The 10,182-nt window shown below is 41.3% G+C and overlaps 1 long non-coding RNA gene across 1 annotated transcript; it reads left to right on the forward strand.

Moving 5' to 3' along the window:
- The first annotated feature begins 985 nt into the window (after window positions 1–985).
- On the forward strand, window positions 986–3,753 carry LOC103468890 (uncharacterized). The gene is made up of 2 exons (XR_534261.2): window positions 986–1,450; window positions 3,467–3,753. It is a non-coding gene; the product is annotated as an uncharacterized LOC103468890 (long non-coding RNA).
- The last annotated feature ends 6,429 nt before the right edge of the window (window positions 3,754–10,182 follow it).

The following is a 10,182-nucleotide window of genomic DNA, read 5'->3' on the forward strand; positions in this document are numbered from 1 at the left end:
GTGGGGGACACCAGACAACTGGGAAAACCTCGGACGAGAGAGTAGGGTGACTCGCAAAGAGGTGACATCATCCTTGATTTGAATAATCCCCTCCAGCTCCCCTCCAGACTGGAGGGGATTGGTTGCTTTCAGTGGAGAAAAAAAAAAAAGAGAGAGAGAGTTTCTCGTCTATCTGCTATTCACTCTCTTTCAATTTTGCCATGCCGCTTCTGTCTGGTGAATGCTCCATTCACGGACTCGTAGTAAAGACACATTTTCTTTTTCTTTTGACAGGGCAAAAAAGAAAATGGTCTGCTGTTTATATGTCCTATCCATTTTAGAGACAACTGTATCCACGTACGGTGGCTTGCAAAAAGTATTCACACCTGTTGAGCGTTTCACATTCTCCAGTTTCAGTTCACATTAAGATCTGGAGGCACAAACTGGCACGGTTGTTAACCGTTTTCTTTCCTTTTCTTTTTTTCTTCTTACCAATGAAAATCTGAGAAGTGTGGCATGCATTTATAGTCAATCCTGCTGAGTCAGCGCATTGCTGCAAGTCTCGTCTTATTACAACCGCAAGCTTCAGCGCGTTCTATTGAGGTTTTATTATGCGATACCTCAACAGTCACCCCACAGCATGACTCTGTCACTACCGTGGCGATGTAGTCATCACTGTTGGGAAGATGTACATGTCACATATTTATTTTCTATTTACTATTCACTAAACCCAGTTAAATTATTGGTTTGTTTATGTTGCCAACAACAGTGTGTTGTCTTCCCTCCCCCAACCAGCTTTCCTGTCTAGATACGATAAACCCCCCAAAATCTTTTAATATAGATGTCTCTTTGAATAAATCAATCAAAAGATGGGGTCATGATAATATTTTCAGTGTGAAAATATTATTATGCTAATAAATTTAAAAAATGCTTATTAAAATAATGCTAAGGTTTTTTTCCCCCCCTACACACGTTTCCGCTGTGTACAACATTCATGAAGTTCCAGTAAAACGAGAATCCCGCTTAGAATTAATTTATATAGAACCTGCAGAGTCACAGAATTTGGTATTTGACTAAAAAGAAACTATCACCGGCTACAACATGGCCAACATTTCCGAGCAGCACGCGAATGCACCAGCCTCTCCTCCGCTTGTTCCATCCCTCCGTTCAACCGGCTCCAGTATCGTGAGTGAGTGAGTGTGCAGTGAAGTGAAGCGAACCGTCACTCTCCTCCTTTCTTCCTTCAAGGGTGCGCGCATCACTTGTGGGAAAACGGCGCTCGCGACTCACAAGTTCATTGTCCGTTGGCTCGGTTCGACTTGACTTCGCCGTCCCCCGGTACCCTCCTACTCTCACACCAGCTTTATCTTACAATTTCATCCCCGCTTTCTGACTCGAGAGGCGGCGGACTGGCTAACAGTGACTGGGCGTAGCTGGAGAGGATTTTGCTAGCTTGCAGTTACGCTAACCGGTAAGTCCCAGATTGTTTTAGCTTTAGCTAGCGTGCTAAAGCCGGTGACAGTAAGTACCCGTAAATAAAACCAACGGTGGCTTAAAATTAACGCCCTGTCTGGTGACCGTTGAAGACGTCTGCGCCATTGCCGTTTCTGTTACATTTGAGCTCCGTATAAAGTATTTGAATTACAGTTGCTGCTTTTTTTGAATGGATATTTATGTTAGACGCGTAAAATAAAATGTGTATAAGCTTTATTTTGGATGTCATGCCGCCTTTGTGTGGTGAGGTGCTCCGTTTCTGTGAATGTGACTCGAGTGGGGCGGTGGCAGCCAGGCTGCGTGGTCGCTAAACTGCCCAGCAGACCTGTTAGATACAAACCGGTACAACCAATTAAATCACTTTAACGTGTTTCTTGTCCTTACGTAGAAAATATTTTCCTTTTTTGTGAGCATTTTGTCCGCCTTTTCACCCTAAACTTTTTTTTTTTTTTTTTTGCCCCCTCTTTTCCCTCTTCTTGTCTCCCCTCCTCCATCCTTCATCGCGGATTCCCATTGTTCTGTGATGGGCAAAAGTAGTGTGAGAAGCGAGAGATGTTTCAGCCGCCTCTGGGGTGGGGGGGTGGGGGGAGGAGTTTTCAAATTTTCTCCTTTTTCAGTGTGTGAAAATGCATAAACAGACAGTGTCTTAATTCTCTTTTTTTTTCTATATAGAACATTTTCCCATCAGCATGTTAAGGCAACGACCTTTTCAGAAGCCGAAGGGGGAAGAGTGGAGCTGAAATATCTCTAAATAGAATAGCGCACAGCTGTGAAATAATCAGAGGTGATTAATGTCAACCCCTCTAAAAGTGATCGGCCATTGTGGTTTAAGGCTTTAGGGGGGTTCCCCGTTCCTGACCTTTTTTTTTTTTGCAAGTGAGCAAGAATTTGTTGTTGTATTCCAAAAGAACACAACAAATGTCATCCCAAGGGACTTGAAAAGACAAACCAGTGCAATTCACACACAAATCATAGGGACGAAACAGTCGGTTATAAATCAGAATGAAAACGTTTAGTCTTGATTGGTGATCAGCAAACTAAATGCCTGAGAGCCACTTTCTTTCTTTCTTTTATTCTAATCTTTATGTGTGTGTAAATTTTTTTAATCATTTTCTGTCTGTAAGTGTTCCAACTAACAACATAAAATCAGATACATTTTAGTACAAATTTTGTAATTCTTTATTCTTTTTCTTGGATTTAAAACATTTTCATCAAAGAGTTTGCGCCACATTTTTCTTTTGTGTTTATAAAAAATGGCTTCCAGGACTCATCAAAAATGGAAACTCGGTGTCGGTCATAAAGGCTTGATTGGTGCGTCTCTTTTTTTTTTGAGTTATAGTTTTGATTGTATAAGATTCTCTACAATGTAAACTATCTGAATGATATTTATTTGATTACATATTTCTAAAAAAAAAAAAAAAAGTTTTTTTTTTCTCTGTGATGAAATTCAGAGCATAAAACTTTTCTACACTAGACAAAAAAGCCCAGTCAGAGCTCATACCATGCCAGAAATTAGCCATTGGCCAAAAAAAGCCTGAGTGGTGCATCTCTGATTTATATGGAAAAATTTGATGAGATTAGCTTAATTATTAAAAATAAATAAGAGGGTTTCAGGGTTTTCTTTGAGGTCTGAACTGATAATATAATTAAAAAATGTTTTTCAGGTACTTTGATATAAGTAAAAAAGTGAATCAATCTAAGCAAGCCCAGATGATTGAGTATGAAGGAAATTTGACTTTTTCTATGGTAGAACAACTACTAGAAGAAGAGAGTTGATCCTCATGTCTTCATGGTCGGCCCACAGCCGTGTTCTGTTCCCTTGCGGCAGTGCAGACAACAACATAAATAGTCTGAAGCCCCGTGGGCGAAGACCGATTGAATTGGCCAGTAATATGTGGTGATCCACCATGATGTTGATGTCATCCTGAATAAATGGCCTCCCAGGGCAACGAAGATGAGCTTTTTTTTTCTCTCTCTTTTTTGTTTTTTTAAGAGCTGCCCATGCTGGGGCTTGGAGGCTCTCCAGCACTCTTAAGTCAGGGGTGAGCCAGACTGCACCCCCCTTCCCTTCACCGTCCTCACACCACCAACCACATCCCCATGCCACAGGATGGATGAACGAATGGCTGACTCACTCTACTTCTGGGATAAGGCTGGACCGAGCTTGATGCAATCATTTGAAATTAAATTTAGCCGCCATTAAAAGGCGCACCRTTTTGAAATGAAGTTATTTGGAAAATTATTATTTGGAGCATGTGGATTAAAGCCAGAGGCATTCTGTTTGTAGAAGGATTTATTGGAAATCAAACTAAAACACATTAAGGTGACCAAGGAATCTGTGTGGGAAAGATATAAATATTGGGATATAATTTTTCTGTTTCAACGTGAGGTTTAAAAAGGGGTTTTAGAAGTTACCAGTGAAATTGATTCTACATGGGTCTTCATTGTAAGGTGTGTGTTTATACCTTTATATCTAAAAAAAGGAGGGGATATGAAGCGGTTGCTTGGCTCTGGTTAGATACCGAATTTCATTGTGATTGTAATATTCAAAACAATAAAATGTCCAAATTTGATTGAAAAGAACTCCCACCCTTAGATGTTATGTTCCAACACTTCACTCATAGCTTTCTGGCTATATTTTAAGAGAAATATAGGACTAAGCACACATTGCTACTGGACTTCTAGTAAATGCACATCTCGCATTTCCTGAGGCGTTTGCAGACTCTCACTTTTCTTCCTCTCCGTTTTGATATGACTTGTTGATTTGACCCGAAAGATGTTTTCTTCAGGTTCCTGTTCAGGGAGATTCAGTCTCCTGCTTTATAAACTAAGTGCTTTGCTTTCAACACAAATTTTTCCTGACTAGCGTTTTAGACGCATGCTGTTCTATTCTGTCTCTGCTTTTCTTACTGAATATCAGTGGAAAAGGTTAAAAACTCTTAGCTCGTCAAAGAAAATCCAGAGTAATGAACTGATCATGCTTGGACATGAGCTTGAGCTTTATGATCTGACATTTAACGTCGTCAGTGCATAAGGAATTCAACATGATTGGAAGCAGTTGCTCTTTATGTCAAGTGATTAATGTCTGACTATTTGGATTAGACTCATCAGTCATCTGAGAATGCAAATTTTTACTCTCTTGTGTATTTAACTTGCTTTTCAGTGTTCTGTAAAGTGGTCCGCTTATAAAATGGATTTATGTGATCTGATGTTTGGGCCGTTTTAAATGCTAATAGCTAATTTAGCCTCAAGCTGCCCTCTTGACCCCTAGCGTCAGCTCTGAGAGGAGAGATGATGGCTGCGTTAATAGACACATGTGTCGTCGGTCCTCTAGCCTAAGGGCTGGTGTTGGTGGGAGTGTGACTCACAATAAAATCCCCCGCCCCCATCTCTGAACTCCGCTGTGACGGGCGAGTTTGTGCCTCTGGTCATCAAGCTTTTTTCAGCCTTAACCCAGGGCTCTTGCTCTCCTTGGCATCGTTACAAATTGCTGTAGCTCTCTTCTAATCCATTAAAGTCACACAATAGTTTCTTGTTTTGAGATTATCTAAACACCAACAGAAACGGTCTGTTTTTTTTGTTTGTTTTTTTGCAGCATTTCCCCCTGTTGTCCGGGCGATAGGCGCCTCAAGGAAGCCCGCTCTGGGCGCCACACTACATTTGCAAAGTGACGATAAAGCAGAGATAAGCCCCGCTGTTGTCTGTCCTCCTGGTTCTGATAGTAGCCGCGGTCGGTGGTATCGCAGTTGTCCACGCACGCAGTTGGCAACTGGTGGTGCAGTTTGGAGATTGGGTTTGGCAACAGCTGCAGTAATTTGCTGTGTTTGGACAATCTAAATTCCCCTGGTGGGAGCATAGATAATGAACACAGTTCACAGATCAGTTGCTAGGCTTCTGGACTGGATTTCTTTTTTTTTTCCTTTTTCTTCACAATGCGTTTGTGGAGCTTAGTCTTTTGTTGCTGGGCAGTCTTTGAGATTGTGATTATTGAGTCCATTGAATCACTTTCGGCTCCCAGATAAAATAGAGCTCATCCTTACTTTGTTACTGCCAACGTCAACCCTTCACACTATTGTAATAGAGATGACACACTGGTTATTGTAATGTATTTTTAACTGTAAAATTGAGGATAATTATTTTACAACAGAGACCATGTTCCTTGATTTTGCTAGCAGCAAATCAAAGTTTCTCCATGTTTTTTGAATAATGTAGTTTCTTATCTTCCTTATCTATCCCCAAGTGTTGACACGAGTAGCGGAAAATTTCCACCCAAAGTAGCATCCAGAGTCTGAATTACTTGGCACCTGAAATGTGTATATAAACACATCATTGATGTTATAGAGTAGTAACAAAGTAACATTGTGATACTGATTTTGATTCAATAGATTTTGCAGCTGTCGTTCCTCTGTGTATAGAAATTGCCGTCCTGAGACAGAATACTGCTTTTTTGTATCCACAAAAGTTTGGTACTAACTACCAAAACTTCAAGTTCTTGAAATGGAAAAGGAATCTGCCAAGTCTAGCTTTCTGTCGTAGCAGTCTGAATGAACAGCAAACACGCCTATCTACAAAGTACAGTTTCCTTTTACGTAGGTAGGGCTGGTCGATATGACTGGAAAATGTAAGACGATACTAGCATTTCATATGTCAATATCAATAACTTTTGATTAGTATTTTTGTTCTACATATCCAAAATACTCCCAAACTGGCGATGTGATATTTATCCACAATTTCCTCTTAATCTGTTGCACTCATGTTCTATTTTCACTTCGTTTCCCACAGTCTGCGAGTTTGACGAGCTAACCGGGTGCCTAGCTCTGTTTCTTCTACACCATAGCAGCCACCTTTCACCTGTTAGTTCTGCACAGTCATACTACCCATTCTTGCGACCGGTTGTGTTGACTCAGGATTATGAACTCAGTCACATCAAAACAGTTTGATGTGAACACCATGTCATGCCAAACAGTTTCCTGTGTGAGTCTTTGAGCCAATGAGTACGCGGTTGTAAAATCTGACCTTTGTGCGGACGTGTCTGGCGAACTTCTGCTTTGAATCGAGTGCGGACCTCCAAGGAGTGAAGTATGGCCGTGATTGTTGGGTGCAACATGAAAATGCTGCTGCGTATGTTAACCAACAGGTTCTTACCAGAGTGAATGAGTAGTTGATGTCATTCCGCTAAGTTGGGCTGTGAGAGGTAGAGCAATTAAAGCTTTTCCTTTTCCTATACCATGCGATTCTGTATTGAACTTAAGTGACATTATCAACATTGATATTGTTGATGTTGATATTGATTATATGTTTGATCACTCAGTTCTACTCTTGTCAATTTTGTCATTTTTACACACTTAACCAATGCTGAAAATGGCTAACTTGAAGTCATCTTCCTTCAGTAACAGCCTCCACACTTAAGGATGCTGTTAGCCTATCCTAGTAGCATTTGGACATGGTGAGGTCGTTTTGCACTCTGACCAGCTGTGCTCACAAAGCATGGATCAGATCAACCGCCCAACCTGCTTCACATCTTGTGAAAGATCAGATCCCATCTGCAACGTGTCTTGTTCCACTTCAAACAGAAGCACATAATCCTCTTATGGACTCAGTTGTTCTTCTTCTTGTACCCCGCACGTGGGTGTCCATACCGCCCTGCGCAATCTGGTAGGAACGCCGGAGCCACCCGGGCGGGTTTCCGCCATTCCGTCCAGATGCTCCACTGCTGCCCACCTCTTCCATCTCTGAATCCGCTCTGTCTGGTGTCATTGATCCAAGCCACCAGCTGGTCCTGGCCCGGCCTGATCTCATTTACCCCCAGAGAGGAGCTTGTTTGTGGGCAGACAGCCCATTATGGAGATGATCCAGCAGCTCTTCAAGTTACAAATTAGCCTCGGTCACTCTGCTGGATCCCAAGTCTACCTTCTTATCTTGCTGAGTTTTTTTCCATACCATCCCTTCTTGTCTGTTTTTATCCACTCAACCTTCTTTTGTCCCCACCTAAAACCTTGTCATTACTGTCTCCTTTATCTCCCAAGGGACAGAGCTAACAGCATCAGAGGAATCTGCCTTACTAATGCACTTCCTCTGTCTGTGTCTGTCCATGTCCTGGCCATCTGTGGGTTTGCCTGCCTGGCTGCCTACTTTCTCCACTGCGATCAATATCCACAGAGTTGAGCTTTGCGCTGCCCTGCTGCTCGTCGCTGCAGGTGGTGGAGTTCAGCCAGACTGTAGCACTTGCGTCTGGCCTGCTTTTTGTAGTCGTTTTCTGTCTCTATAATCCATTGTTATAGGAGGGATGATGGAGTGAGGCCTCCCCGTGGTATTGTCTCCTTTCTGGGGCATACTGAGTCCTCTGTTACGGCTACATATACCTCCCTTGTTCTCTCTTCTTCCCCTTCCTCACTCTCTCCCTGTCTGTGTGTCACCGCACAGTTAGAGGACAGCCGAGGCTAACTGTACAAGATTCGCATCTCTCTTTGTCCAGGGTTAACAAGGTCTGTCGTGTGTTAATCTGCACATCCCCATGAGCTAGGAGGAGGCTCTGGCCACAATAAGGGAGCGCAAAGTTTAAGTGTTCATGTGCGTTGGTTTGGACATTCATAAGAATGAGAGGGACAGGTAACGTTGGTGAGACGAATGACTCCTGCAATGTTTGGACTTCTGTGGTAGACTAATATTTATTTACAATTGTTAACAATTCAGTTTCATGAAACTATTATCTCTGAAGTTACCACTTGAGGATGTTGTAATGTTTTCATGTTTGGCTCCGGAGGGTTAATATCAGCTTCTCTGACCACATGTTGGTCATTTATTTTGACAGCTGTGTTTCCATTACAAACGTGCACAAAACTTTGTCAATATTCCTCTAGTGTCGAAAAAACAATTTCGCAGTTGCGATTCTTCCGATAAGTAAGAAATACAATTAAAGTCACACATGAATAAGTCTGTTCATGCAGTAAGTTATTATTTTTTTTAAAAAGTGTGTTTTTCGCATTTTCTGGCCGTCTTTAACCATATTACTTGTATGAAGCAAAACAGTGTTTCGTTGCAGTTTTGTGAAATAAACCTATTTCCATATGGCCGAGAAACAACCTGATTCTAACAACAAAAACAAAACATCCAACAAAAACTTTTGTCTTTTTGAGATTGGCGTGTTTCCATTAAGCAAATTTTATTTTCGGAATTGGAATTTGCACAAACGTGCTAAATGGAAATGAAGCACAATCTGCATCTACTCTAACATATGCTAACAGCAAAGTGATGATGAGGACCATGAAAAGTTTCTTCTTTGTTCTGCCTTACTCTCTCACTCCATACACCTTTGATTGATGGAACCACGAGCAATCAGGAGTGCAGGTGACATCCAGCGTTGCTTACTTTGGCCCTCCCTGTTGAAAATGGTCTGTCTGTAATGGTTTTTTATGTTGCAGTTTAAAACTTCTAAAAATAAAATTGTCACTCACTCCATTTTTGTACCCTGGTAGTGGTAACCAGCTCATCCCTAAACAGAAGTTGATTTATCTAAAAAATCTGTACTTATCAATTCAAAATGACACGCATCATGGATTTGTTTGACAAAAACTCCTAATTTTGGGATTCCCTGTGCGATTCTTTGAAGGTAAAGGGATGATTGAAGATTCTTCTCTTGTCCGAGTTTCAACAGAACTCCTCAATCCTTAAAAGGAGTGAGTTTCTTTATAGGGAATGTTAAAGGCACACCACTGCAAAGAAAGTTGGTGTATTGAAATAAAAAGTACAGAAAATGGCAGTTAGTTTTGGAAGTAAAAGTTTGAATTGACAATGCAGATTTTTAATTTTTCTGTTACTTTGGTGCTTCCTCTTTCATGCTTTCTTTCTCAGTCATGCCTCCACCTAGGTCCAGTGAGCGAGCGCCACTGGGACAGCGGAGTTTGTTTGCCGGTTGTTTTTTGTGGAGGAAGTCTGAGCCAGGATCCTGACCTCAACTCTGGGAATGTTTTGGAAGTGTGTGAACTGTGATTACCGTCGAGTTAATGACATCTGCAGCTCCCAACCTCCAGCTGGATCGAGCTCAGCGTTCAGCTGCCATCAACAGCAACTTGTGTCGTTGGTTGTTAAAGCAAAAGCAGAGGCAGTGATTTACACTAAAACTGGAACACATGTGTAGGGGGATAACAGTTCAAAGTTGCATTAATTTTAAAAGGCTTTGCAGCACCACGTTTGTTAAATAATCCCAAACAGTGACTCATTGCAAGAAAGCTTACGTATGAGTTGAACTGTTCAAACATCTGAGGACCACTTTTTTTCTTTCCATATTCTGTTAATAGAACGGTGACTGTTGCAGCTGTGGGTCTGTTGCTGGTGTTGTGCCAACTTTGGGCTTAGTCTAAATGAAATATTCAGCTGTGGGGCATTGCTGACTGTCATTTCTATCTTTCTAACTGCGTTCCCTTAGAAATATGAGCAGAGTATCTGATTCTAAATACTGCCTTATATTCCGTCTTCATTTACTAAGCTGTATCTTGTTACATTTCTAAATTCAACTTAAATGTGGCCTTATGTATAATGTCCAAGGATAAACATGTTCATTTTTTATTGAAACGCTTTGTGTAGGGATGCAGAAAAGGTTACAACTTAAACTTTTTACAAACCCCACACAGCATGATAACTCACTTTAAGTTCTTAAGGGTGTTTTCACACCTGATAGTCCGGTAGACTCGGTTCGATTGGCAACCAAAG

This window comes from Poecilia reticulata, linkage group LG8, assembly GCF_000633615.1.
Source record: "Poecilia reticulata strain Guanapo linkage group LG8, Guppy_female_1.0+MT, whole genome shotgun sequence".
Classification (NCBI taxonomy): domain Eukaryota; kingdom Metazoa; phylum Chordata; class Actinopteri; order Cyprinodontiformes; family Poeciliidae; genus Poecilia; species Poecilia reticulata.